Source organism: Hylobates moloch, unplaced genomic scaffold (genome assembly GCF_009828535.3).
Source record: "Hylobates moloch isolate HMO894 unplaced genomic scaffold, HMol_V3 SCAFFOLD_3, whole genome shotgun sequence".
Lineage (NCBI taxonomy): Eukaryota > Metazoa > Chordata > Mammalia > Primates > Hylobatidae > Hylobates > Hylobates moloch.
The window spans coordinates 108,520,872-108,534,561 of NW_026652278.1; positions in this window are offsets into that span (position 1 = coordinate 108,520,872).

Below are 13,690 nucleotides of genomic sequence, written 5' to 3' on the forward strand. Positions count from 1 at the left end.
TAGAATCTGTCATAAGCCTTACACACACACACACACACACACACACGAGAAAACTGGATAGAAATTTGTGTATCTCATAAAAAATGTCTCAATATAGTTAGATGTAGACAGTATAAGGTTGGCAATCTGAAGTGTTAGGCCCTTGGGCTTTTTTTTACACTAATTGGTTTACTTAATGTAGCATATACTTTCCATGGAATTCATGATACTTTGCTTCGTAGTCCAAGGCGACTGAAGTGCTAGCCATCATGTCTACATTTCAGCTGTGCAAGCTCAAGAAATCTATCTAAAAGTATCACCTAATATTTCTCCTGACATCTCATTTATTATAACTTAGTCATATGACCAAAGACCAGGTCTGTTACTGTCTGTAAAAAAAATCTTGGTATCATAGGCAACTGCTTTTTTTTTTTTTTTTTTTTTTTTGAGTCAGAGTCTTGCTCTGTCACCCAGGCTGGAGTGCAGTGGCACAAGCTCTGGTCACTGCAAGCTCCACCTCCCGGGTTTATGCCATTCTCCTGCCTCAGTCACCCAAGTAGCTGGGACTACAGGTGCCCGCCACCATGCCCAGCTAATTCGATGGCTAATAAGTAAAATACGGGAAATTTTCTCTGAAGAAAAATAAAGGTCATGTGCTTGGAGTGTACCACAGAGATGGCATCAAATGTCTCGGCGATGATAGGTGCAGATCTGTCCATTTTACTATCATTTCAAATGGTATATATTTTTATACTTAAGAGACATATATAAATAATATTAACTTTTATAAATCAATTTTAAAAGGTCAGCGCAGTGGCACATGCACCTGTAGTCCCAGTTGCTTGACAGGCTGAGAGGAGAGCATCCCTTGAGCCCTAGGGTTTGAGACTACCCTAGGCAACATTGTGAGAATGCCCCTATCTCAAAAGTAATAATAATAATAATAACAACAAACCATTAAAAATTTGAAAATGCATTTAGTACACCAAACCTACCAAACATCATAGCTTAACATAAACTACCATTAATGTGTTCAGAACATTTACATTAGTCTGCAGTTGAGCAGAATTACCTAACACAAAGCCTTTTTCATAATAAAGTGTTAAATATCTCATGTAATGTATTGAATATTGTAATGTAAATGGAAAAACAGAATGGTTGTATGGGTACCATGGTAATGCAAAAAATTGTAAATCAAACCATTGTAAGTCAAGGATTGGCTATAGACACACATACACTATGTACTGCTACCAAGTTTTCCTTCAGGACTGAGACTACTTTCATCAGCTGCACGAGCAGAGTAAGTATGTATCTGACTGTCTCAGTTGAGTGCCACTCTGTACAGTTGCTTCACACAAGGTCATGTCCTCCTCCCTCTGAAGAGAGGCCATGTTTGTTGTCTCATCTACGTGGGGGTAAGAAGAATGGTATAAAGATCTGACCCTGCACATAAAGCCATTAAAGCTCTGCTGAAACTTTTGTTGTAACTGAATTCAACTCTTCCCTCCTCCCAATCTGACTTCCTTGTCTTCCTTCGAAGATTATTCCTCAAGGCATTCCCCAATACATTTTTGCTAAATGCAATTACCCATTTCAGAGTCAATCTTCCAAAAAACCACCTAAGAAAAAGAGGCCTACGCCAGGTGCGGAGTCTCACGCTTGTAATCCCAGCACTTTGGGAGGCCGAGGTGGGCGGATCACGAGGTCAAGAGATTAAGACCATCCTGGCCAACATGGTGAAACCCTGTCTCTACTAAAAATACAAAAATTAGCTGGGCGTGGTGGCACATGCCTGTAGTCCCAGCTACTCGGGAGGTTGAGATAGGATAATCTCTTGAACCTGGGAGGCAGAGGTTGCAGTGAGCTGAGATCGTGCCACTGCACTTTAACCTGGGCAACAAGCGAGACTCCATCTAAAAAAAAAGAAAAAGAAAAAGAAAAAAAGGTCTAATGCCTATGAATTCACAAAAAATTAATCAATTATTAGATAACAGATTGCATAAAAATTGGAAGTGTTTAATGACAAACCACTGATGAACACACTAGTAAAAAAAGCCATTTTTTGTTTTCGTAATAATATATAAGCACTATTTAATTTTGCAAATGCTTCCCTATTTAAGATTTTGTTAGAGGAACCAAGAAATATCTAATATATTTCAAACCGCTGTATAAATTATAGGTATCATAGCTGAATTATTAATTCCCAAAGTGTTAAAATGCAAAACAGTTTGCAGGGAAGAAGAGGTGCTAAATAAATAAATGGTGATTTTAATAAACTAGAAACTTTTAGGTACTAAATCTGTCTGCATCTGATCTGAACTGCAATTACCTGTCAAAAATTCATCCATCATCACAAGCTCCAAACAAACTTTCTTGGCAGCAGATGTTTGAGAACAGCTATTTTGTGTGGCAAATTTTTCTTGTGGCTTACAACATCCTCAGAAATGAAAAAAAATTCTGGGAACAATTGTGTACAACTCAGCAATAACCTGTCAGGTATAAAAAGTCATGGTTTACTTAGTTTATGTAATTTATAAATACATGCCCTATACAAAAAACATTCATTCATAAATAAATGGTTTGACTTCCATTGTTTCTAACATGCATAAAATTTTATTTCAGCATCGTATAGGAATACATAGAAATGTATATGTTGATAATAAATTTGAAGAAAACATTCTAATTTCTTAGTATTTTTCACGTTAAATTGGTTGTAAATAGTATTTAGATAAAATAAATTCAATATAGCAGTACTTTGTACTCTCTATTGATAACTTAGAAGGGTCCCAGAAATAGCATCTACAGCAATTTGATAAAAGCTGTAATTAGGGAGGGATATTACTGATTAAAAAACAAACTATTTTTTTAACCTTAACTCCTTCACATTTATCTTTTCACTGAAAATAATATTGCCAGTTTTTTAAGGTTTTGTTGCCAGAAAGTGCATTTCTAATTTGGCTTTTATCTAAAAGTTGTTTATAAGTAAGTATACTGTCTGGTACATAGCACATTTTCTAATTAATGGTTTATTGATTCACTTACACATTAAATGTATGAATGCTTTTTGTCCATTTTTTTACTCATAATAATATGTTTACAAAATATTTATCATTTTGTGAGCAAAAATCAAATATCTTTAAAAGAAAACATGAAATAATACCTTGTGACTTAAATAAAAAATTTTTTTCTATAGTTTTCTTAGATAAGTAAAAGAAAACAATATACATAAATTTCCAAAAAGATATGATAAAGTTGACTTCTTGATTTAAAATATCTGCTATTCAAAAATAGCAGATATATCATCAAGAAAATGAATAGAAATGTCATCAAGAAAATGAATAGAAATGTCACAGATTGGGAGAAAATATCCATAAAACATATAAAAAGATCTCCTATAACTCAGTAATGAAAAGAAAAAAATTTCCAATGAAAACATGGAAAAGTCTTTATATAAAATTCTCAAGGATTTACAAATATCCAAAAACATAAACATAAAAATTGCTTAACCTTATCACTATCATAACTTTAGTTATTTTATACTAAAGTGAAGTGATAATTGAATGTAGGTAAAAATGGGCAATATAGGATTCCTTGTGATGATAGACCTATTCTGTATCTTACCTTTATCATGTCAATATCCTAGATGTGGTATTGTATTATCGTCCAGCATGTTCAATTAGGGGAAACTGGATAAAGATTATACAGAATTTTTACCATTTTTTTTCAAATTTCATGTGAATCTAAGACTATCTTTGAAGAATGTATAATTCAGAAGGTAAATAAAAAACTAGAAATAGATGAAAAATTTGAATCTGCTTAAGTAGCAAAAATGTCATAACAAAGCTTGAGCACAAATCAGTGAAGTAGATAATAGAGAAATGAGACAAAAATAGCAAGGAAAAAAGGTAGTACCTTGAAAAGATCAATAATACTGAAAAACTTCTAACAACTTTGAGAAAGGCAAAGAAAGAAGATGTGAGACAAACAGGAATGTATGGACCACTTTATGACAAACAAATTTTACAACTTAAAAAATGTAAATTTAAGATAAAGCAGAAAATTTCATTTTTTATTTTTTAAAATTTTAGATTCGAGGGGTACATGTGCAAACATTTACATGAATATTACTTGTGTAATGGTGGGTATCGGGCTTCCTGTCCAGTTATCATCCAAATATAAACATTGTATCCAATAGTAATTTTGGAGAGTTACCAGTGTCTATTATCTGCATCTTTATGTCCATGTGTATCCACTGTTTAGCTCTCACTTACAAGTGACAAAAAGTATATTTGATATACTTCTGAGTTAGTTGACTTAGGATAATAACTTCCAGCTCCATTCATGTTGCTACTAACAACATGATTTTTTTTTCACCGTGGCTGCATAGTATTCCATGGTGTATATATATATACCACATTTTATTTACCCAATAAACCATTGGTGAACACTTAGGTTGGTTCCATGACTTTGCTATTGTGAATAGTGCTGCAATAAACATCTAAGTGCATGTGTCTTGTTTATAGAATCCTTTCTTTTCCATTGGGTAGATTCTCAGTAGGCAGTTAGTGGGTCGAATGGTAGTTCCATTTTTAATTTTTTTAGATTTTTCCTTTCGGTTTTCAACAAGGTTTGAACTAATTTACATTCCCACCAATCATGTCTAAGTGTTCTCTTTTATCCACATCCAGCTAACATCTGTTCGTTTTTGACTTCTTTATAAAAGCCATTCTGATTTGTGTATGGTTATATTTCTGTGAGTTTTAATGTGCATTTCTCAAAACGGAAAACTTCAAAACCCTACATTTGCTTAAAACAAAAAACTAAATTTATTATTTGAAAAATTTCCACAAAGACCTACAAATCCAAATAGTTTTCCTGGTGGGTTACTAAATAGATATATATGTATAAATGAAGTTTAAGGAAGGGAGGGAACTTTGCTCCAGTAAAGGAAGGAACACATACACACTATTTCCATGAAATCAGCATTAACTTGAAACAAACACTGAATAAAAGTATTGTAAATTATTTATAGGTCAATGGCTTTCATAAATACAAATGCTTAACAAATTATAAATGAATCAAATTCAGTAATATTTAAACAGGATAATATGTTGCATCTAAAAGCTATTTTCCCCAGGAACATGAATTTATGTTAACATGCACAAATTTCTTAATGTATTTCACTATAGTAATAAAATTTAAAAATAATATAATTATCTCAATAAATAAAGATAAATTTGTCATAATTTAAAACCCATTCATGATGAATATCGTGAGCAAGTTAGAAAGAAAATCAACTTCTACAATTCGATAAAGTGTATCTGTTAAAAATATTCAGTATTATCAGGACAGTATTATCCTGAAATATTAAATGTTTCCCCTAATGTAGTGATGAAGTCAGGCACATAGGCACCTAGAATTTTTTTCAACAATGTGCTAGAGAAATTATACATTGCATTAAAGCAAGAAAAATAAATTAAAGGCATCTATATCAGAAGGGAAGCAGTAAAACTTTATTTTCACAGATGAAATGACTATTTACATAGAAAATCCTAAAGAATCTACAAGATAAATATAAAAAGTAATTAGAGAATCTAGAAATGTTCCAGGTAAAAAGTCAGGTCAATACACAAAAATGTATTTCATTTTTTATGCAAGCTTTAAACAATTTAAAATTAAAGATGTTTAAAAAATCTTAAAATAGTATCAGAAAGCATAAGATAAATAGGAGTACATTTCACAAAATATTTCCAAGATTGTTAAAACTACACATTGCTGAGAGAAAATAATGAAGACTTAAATGGAGAATAATTGCATGTGTATGAATTGAACCCTCAATGCATTTAAGTTATTCATTGTCTCCCAAATAAAAATTGCTTTTTAACATAGAATATCTTTCTTATAGAAAGTAAGGATCTTCTTATATTTATATTTAAAAGGCAAAAGTTCGGGAACTGCTGAAAAAAGCTTGAAAAACTAAAGTTGAAGCATTTAAAGTTGATGTCAAGTTGACTTTACATCAAGATTCTGCAAAACTACATAGTCAAGAGAGTGCTATGTTTTTATTATAACTAAAGATTGTTAGTGGAAGAGTTTCAGAAGTAAAACTGCAAATATAGGGGCAATTGATTTTGACAAAGATGCCAAAGCAATTCCATAGACAAATCAAATAATTTTTAATTTTGCTGGAACAACTTGATTTCTATATGGAAAAAAGTGACCAACTTTTTACACCACACACACATATTAGAAAAGTCTCATAAACTTAAATTTAGAATTTAACACAATCCAAACTTTGTTTCATACACAAAATTATTTAAGACATTATAAAATGCTACATTCAGGCTATGCATGTAAAGTGCATATAAAACATAAACAACTTTTTTGTTTAGACTTGGATTCTGTCCCCAAGCTATCATATATATATATATGTATATATACATATATATATACACACACACACATATATTCAAATATTCCAAAATAAAAAAAATCTAAAATCCAAAACACTTCTGATCTCAATCATCTCAGATAAGAGATGTTCAATCTGTAGAAAATAAATAAATACTCAAAACCCTTTATTAAGGTAGAATACTAATTGTAAAATCAGTAAGTGCAAAAACCAGTGGGTGAAAGGTGAGATGAGAAAGCATATTTTCATAGTTTCAAAATAGGTTCCTTGATATTAGTTATCAATTATAAAGGGGCAAATAATTTTACTACAATGGGAAAACACTGAGAATACAACTTTAATCACATGACTAATGTTAGTATTATCTATAATAGGATAAACAAAATCACATTCTTTCAATGACGCACTTAAGAAATCAATTTTATGTTTGCCAAAGCATGTATAACCTAAATCTAAGCATAAAGAAATGTGAGAAACACCAAAGTTGAGAAATATTTTATAAAATAACTGCCTAGCTCAGAAAAGATAAAGACCAAGAAAGTATCCCAGATTAAAGGAAATTATCAATACACAAATGCAGTGCATTATGTGAGGCTGGATCCCAGACTGAAAAAAAAAAAAGTATAGCTCTGTAATTTATTCTGAAACAGTTACATTTAAAATGTACTGCAGATTAGATAATAATATTGTATCAGTGATATGTTTTCTGAGTTGGTTACTGTACTGTGATTCATGTATTGAACATTTGGATTAATGTCCTTATTTGGTTAATAAAAAATGCAAGTAATTAGGAACTAATGATGACGCTTCTAACTTATTCTCAAATGGCACTCTTGCCTTAAGATAGTAGTACCAGACTATAAACGTAACAGTGCAAACTAAAACCATACAAAGCAACCTTAAAACTCAATGAGAAAAATTAATATTCTGGGATCTTTAAGCATTATTGATTTAACATTAAAAACTATCTTATTCTTACTTATAAATATATAGAAAAATTAAAAACAGTAAAATGCATATTTATGTTATACACCACAATTTATAGCAATACATACAATTAATTTATTTTATTCGTGTGTATAAAACATCAAAACTATCTTATGCTTTCTTATAAATGTATAGAAAAATTAAAAGTAGTAAAATGTATATTTATGTTATACACCATAATTTTAAATATTAGCAATACAGCCAATTAATTTATTTTATTCATTTGTATAAAACTTATCAAGAGTAATTTGAACAGTGCTCATCTTTTCTTAATGTGAAATTTACATATAAGTGAGCACCATTTTTATAACTTAGTGAATTATTATTCTACTTCCTAAATTTGAATTTACTCCTAACATATTATACCTTGCCTTTTCAATATCATGAAGCATCTTTGAGAGATTTTTTTGTTGTTGTTTGAGACGGAGTCTCACCCTGTTGCCCAGGTAGGAGTGCAATGGCACCATCTTGGCTCACTGCAACCTCCGCCTCCCAGGTTCAAACGATTCTCCTGCCTCAGCCTCCCGAGTAGCTGGGATTAGAGGCACCCGCCACCATGCCTAGCTAATTTTTGTATTTTTAGTAGATATAGGGTTTCACCATGTTGGCCAGGCTGGTCTCGAACTCCTGACCTCGTGATCTGCCTGCCTTGGTCTCCCAAAGTGCTGGGATTACCTGTGTAAGCCACCACGCCCCGCCAAGAGTTTTGTTTTTTAATGTGACTTTTTTTGCCAGTGTCAGTCTGGGCCATCATCACTCTTTCTGCCACAACCCCTGGTCTCATTTATGTAGGTAAATTTGTCTTCACTAAATTCCTGTGGCTGCATATCTTGAGTCTTGGTCATCTATTTCTTCTAATTTCCATGGTTATCTGTTGTTTCTTCTGTTTCTTCGTTTTTGTTCAATTAGAGTTTCATGCTAGCATTATCATTCTTCATTATTTGCTATACCTCCAGATCTGTTGGTCCATTCCTTCTTTCAATAATTCAGTTGTATAAAATGTCACATGGTTTTATCACTGGGAAACAAAAAAGTGACACAACGCCACACACTTTTGTATCTGTGCATGAAATGAATAATGGATACACTGTAAAAAATCAGTGAAAGACTTTGAAAGAAGTGATATAGTTGGTCACTGATCATGATATGCTCCTGTTATTTACAAGGTGACTTATGGACTAAGGAGCTAGCAGCAAAGCTTATACTTGTGCAATTACTCGAAGTTAATATCCCACAGCAACTGAAATCTGAACTGCTTTGTTGGTTGACTGAAATTTAACTAAAACCAGGTAACTGAAATTCATTCTTAATAAAATTATACAAAGCCAGAGCCATCTGTCTTTGAGTGTGTGTCAATTTGCATATGTGTGTGTATGTACATGTGCATGCATGCAAACGTGTTTGTGTTGTGGACAGGAAGGAAGGAATAGAGAGAGAGAGCAAGCAAATAGAGAGCAAGCAAAATGTGAACAATTGCTAATCTGCGTTAACGTGTATATGGGACTTCCTTGTACTTTTCTTATGATTTCCATAAATTTCGAATTATATCCTAATAGAAAATTATGAAAAAGAAATAAAGACAGAAATTTAAATAGCAATTTCTCTTCTAAGAACATTATTAATATAATTGAATGTTTCTCAGATTACAGTCGAATATTAGGAATCTTTTATATTCATCAGTTGTATAATCCATTTTTTACAAAACTGGTCTTAACCTCGTTATCAGATACTGTACCTATTTCAGAGTAATTATGTAGATGATGAGACTTCTTGAAAATGGCACTTCTATCTCAGCTGCACCGTAATAAATGTGACTAAAAGACTGACTATTTAGGTGCTGTCTGTATATAAAGCCATTAGAGAATTTTTGTGACATCTCTCTTGTTACTTGATATAATAGTAACATTCATAGAAAGGAAATATGGTTTGTGATCCTCACAACTTGAACCAAGATTGGACAAGATATGCCCCATATCTGGTATAAAGACTAAATACTATGTTGCTTAGGAATGCCTGATTTACTGATGTTCTAGTTTCTCAAAACAGAACTCACGAATTTATTTGATTCAAGCAGTGATAGTTCAAACAATTAATATATACTGTGTCTGATCTAAGTGATTGAGTTTATTTTTATTGTAGAACATTTTGTTTTGACATACAGATGTGCTTCATCCTGAAATTATTGTGCAAGATCAGCAATTATTCATTATCATATCAAAAACCAGTGAAAAGTATTACAAGTTAAAGTTTTGGTAGAGATGTCAGATGCAATTAGAGACGCTATTAGCGAAATGCTAGAATAACAAATCAATCTATGGCTCAAAATGTAATTGTACTTGTTGCTTAATGCTACCTATCTTTTGAATTTCATTTATTTATATATTTTAGAAACAGAAATCTGACTATGTTGCCAAGTAGGGCCTCTAACTCCTAGGCTCAAGCAATTATCTGCTGCAGCCTCCCAAGTACCTAAGACTGAATCACAGCACCCTGCCTTAATGCTGCCTTCCTAACCGGTAGAAGATTAGATAAGTAAGAGGTTTTCTATTTTACAAATAATTTTAAGAAAGATTTGCTTCACAGGAAGATCATGCTTTTCATTTTTAATTTTATTTATTTTTTAATCCAGGTGTCCAGCTCTACAACCTGAGATATCTATCAGATGCACTTTTTTTTTTTAATAGAGATCTGGCAATAAGCCTGTTGTAAATTTTTTTCATATATGTCTTGATTTTCAGTTACAGTTTTTATTTCATCTCCTGTTTTACATATTTATTATTGAAAACCATGAGCATTTTTGAATATAAATAATAGGAATTAACCTGAACCTACTATAAATTATAAATATCCCAATTATTTTATAAAAGTTTTAATTTGTCCCCCATTAGCTCTTCTCAATATGTTTTCCTTTTTCATTTCATTTTGTAACTTGATTTTGGCATAAAAAGATAAAGACGAAAACAGGACTTATATAGAAAGAGAGCATATATTCTGTAAGAACATAGGGAATTAGGTCTTTGCCATAGACACTATGGTCTTCTAACTATATCCCTAACCTTCTTGACTGATGCTTCTCCAGTGTAGGAGACACTACATAGATTATAACTAAATCCTGTTGCCCCAACAATATTTTGTTCCTCCTAGAAGAAAGCTGTCATTCCATGGCTGATTAAATGGAGAGCGTTAAAAAGACCAAGCTGCTTGCTGCTAACTGAGAATCCTTTGGAAACACCATCCCATCTCTATAGTTTTGGTAGGAATACCTGAGGTCAATTATGGCCACTCTGGAGTTCAATTTCTCCCTCACCCAATCCTTCCCCCCCTCAGGTATTTTTCCTCAGGACATTTCATAATTAAGGCACTTGTACACAAATTTCTTTTTGAGTCTGTTTTTTGAGAGGCCCAAACTATGATGGACAAGGATAACATCCCTGAGAAACAATTTTGTTAGCATAATTATATTTTAATTTTTAAGAAAGATTTGCTTTATATCCTGACATTCCTTCAAACCCTTTGACGTTTAACACAAATGTTTAATTTTTTTGTTCAACAAATATTATGGGTATGCGATACATCAGAACAATGTATCATAAAGGTGCAAGAAGCTGTCTAACAGCAATGGTCCACAAACTTTATTGTTTCTCAGAAAAACATTTAAGGCTGGAAAAAAACAGGTTGTGGGGTTTTACCCCCAGAATTTTACAAGACAGCCCTTAGTAGTTTCTTTTCTTCTTTTTTTATTTTTATTTTTATTTTTTGAGACTGAGTCTCGCTTTGTCTCCCAGGCTGGAATGCAGTGGCACCATCTCAGCTCACTGCAACTTCCGCCTCCTGAGTTCAAGTGATTCTCCTGCCTCAGCCTCCCAAGTAGCTGGGAATACAGCCATATGCCACCATGCCCAGCTAATTTTTGTATTTTTAGTAAAGATGGGGTTTCATCATGTTGGCCAGGTTGATCTCGAACTCCTGGCCTCAGGTGATCTGCCCTCCTGGGCCTCCTAAAGTGCTGGGATTACAGGTGTGAGCCACGGTGCCAGGTCCCTTAGTAGCTTCTTAAGTGGAAAGAAAAGTAATGAATGTCAGAAATTTTAATGATGTCACATGGGAAGTTTCATTTAATAAGAAATTTTGACAAATACGAAAATAGAGGATTGCTTTTTATTTCGATTCCATGTAAGTAGTTTATTATGTTACTATACATAACTGTATAACTATAATTATTTTACGTATACATACATATTTTATATATACATGCATACATATATATGGATATACATAACTATATGATTAAAATGCCTCTTCTCATTATTACCATATCCCAGAATACTGCTGATTGCATTTGATAAATGCAACTGGCAAAGAGACTGCAATTGGAGGACACGACTCTTAAATTTCAGGCCATGTTTTCTTTGGTGTTTTACAACAATTCCTGTTAAAAAGTTAAACTAATGATGAGCAATTATAAATAATTTTAGAATTAAGTAATGAATTTAAAGAAAATAAATCAAGCTCTAAATATTTCACTGTATTTTATATAATTATCTGTTCTACAACCACAATATAAGCACTAAAGTGGTTATATTTAGAAAAACATGTAACAAAATGTAGTAGCCACCTAGCAGGAAAAGTCACAAACAATAATTCAAACAAGTCTTGAGATTTTAATATTAACATGCCATGTTTGCTTGTTGAATATACTGAATGTGACAGTAACAATCCTATCTGAACATAATCACAGCACAATATTTAATAAATTTGTGTGTCATATTGGAATAGTAAACTCTAATCAGAGACCTAAAAGAAAATGCAATGAAATAAAATATACAATGATATCTTAGGTTTTGATCCACAATTAAACTGCAGTGCTGTATCACAGAATTAAGAAGAATCTAAAAAACAGTTTGAAGTCAAGTAGAAATATTTAACTGTAAAAGAATAGATAAATATGTAGATACTGAAATTTTAAAATGCATATCAGACAAAAATGTTATGTTTTTCTCCCAAAAGTAAACAATACCTCACAATTTTTCACTATGGCATCCAGATGTCACCAAGTAGATACATTAAAACTAGAATGAACCTAACATAAACTTTGTAGATTTTAATTTGATGAAGTAACCTCTCTCCATTCATCAAGTAAGTCACACACTACCATTACATATTATTATAAAAACAAGTACATATTTAGTGGTAAATTGATAGAAAAATACCTATGACAATAGCAAAATATTTATTGAAACTTAAAATTATAAATATAAGACTCTATACATAATTTCAAATTCTAAATGTTTCATTGTGTTTTATCCAATTCACTGTTCTACAAGTGAGAAATAGGTACTGAAATGCTTATACAGACAAGGACATATGACTACAGACAAGGACATATGACTACAGACAAGGACATATGACTAAATATAGTAGCCACCTACCTGGGAAAGTTACAGACAAAAGCTCAGTTAAGCCCTCATACATACACACACACGTAACACACACACACACACCCCACTGGTTAATACTCAACAAACATACAGTAGTTATAGTGAAGTATATGTAAAAAAAAAAAAAAAAAACAAACCCACGATCAGCAAATCTTTAGCATAAAATGTGAATATGTGAGGACTTTATTAATGGAGGATTTGAAACAAGTCGTAATTCTATTTGTTTCCAAAAATAAATGCATGGATGGCGAAACTTATAAGGATAATTTAACTTGAAGAAGATGGATATCTAATACAAAGATGAAAGAGGTAAAAAAAAATACAAAAGTTTATACAAAACTAATTTTAGGAATTAAACTTCTATCCAAGCGGTATGCATTATAAAAATTATTAGAAAAGACCATGTTTTTTAACAGCCTAACTGAAGCAGTTTCATGCATTTTTATGTGACATGAAATTGTTATACTGTATATGCATTTTTACGTTATATTAAATTGTTGCAAAAATTATCTTTAGTCACATACCCACAAAGCATTAATGTTTTGCAATCAAGACCATATATGACAACGATCTAATTGACATAATTCCACTAAAATCATCGTAAATAGTACTGTTGGGAATCTTCATAGAATCAAATTACAAGAGAAAATAATTGTGAAACTATCTCAAAGCCACATTTTATCAAAGAGTGAAAAACTGTTTTCAAAACAAAATAGGGCAAAGGAACCACATTGCAATATGTTGACAAAAGAATCCTTCTATAAAGACTATATATAACATTGGATAAAGACAATGTTACTATGTTGCCAGGAATACTTAGCCATAATTATCATAGAGAGATAGGTTGCTGCTACATTACAGAGACAGATTCAGT